At 52.7% G+C, this 733-nt stretch overlaps 1 non-coding gene across 1 annotated transcript; it reads right to left on the reverse strand.

Annotated features, from left to right (window-relative positions):
* On the reverse strand, window positions 1–72 carry TRNAE-UUC (transfer RNA glutamic acid (anticodon UUC)). The gene has a single exon. It is a non-coding gene; the product is annotated as a tRNA-Glu (tRNA).
* Window positions 73–733: the final 661 nt, after the last annotated feature.

Below are 733 nucleotides of genomic sequence, written 5' to 3' on the forward strand. Positions count from 1 at the left end.
TTCCCATACCGGGAGTCGAACCCAGGCCGCCTGGGTGAAAACCAGGAATCCTAACTGCTAGACCATATGGGAACTGTGACCTCTTCATACAGCTCAGTGTATGTGAGGTGTCTCCCAAGGTCACACGGCATTCCGTACACTGAGAGTTATATTGTTCTTCTCAGTAGTACACAATCAATTGGGGTAACAGACACCTCACTTCTGACAAAAGAGAAGGAATGACCAGAAGTCATCATTTCTGCCACAACCTGTCAGGTCTCATTATTTACAACCTTAGAACTTCTACACATACACAGAGCCCAGGACACGGAGGACAGCAGCAGTCCCTGCATTGACTATTACTAACCCCTCCCCTTGAGCCAGACAAAGCCACGCCCCTCCCCCAGGACACCCCTTGACTCCTGGGTTTCCTCACCAGACTGATGGCCCCACAGACCCCTCTCCAGTTATCTTCCAGCTGCTTCCTTGACGACACTCCCCTGCACCTGTCACAGGCTCCAGGCTGCCCTCCTGGGGCTCGAGTTATACTCCTTCTCTATCTACTAACAGCACCGACTCCAGTCCTGACACTGGATTGGTTCACACAGAGAAGAAGCAGCTCAGAAGTAGTCTGGGTTGTTCCCAGGTACCGGCATCTTCACAGAGTGACCGCCAGGGGGCAGCACAGCCAAAGCACTCACAGCCCACTAGCCTACGAATCATCAATTGGATGTCAGCAGCCTTGTCAGAGGCG

Source organism: Pleurodeles waltl, unplaced genomic scaffold (assembly GCF_031143425.1).
Source record: "Pleurodeles waltl isolate 20211129_DDA unplaced genomic scaffold, aPleWal1.hap1.20221129 scaffold_39, whole genome shotgun sequence".
Classification (NCBI taxonomy): Eukaryota; Metazoa; Chordata; class Amphibia; order Caudata; family Salamandridae; genus Pleurodeles; species Pleurodeles waltl.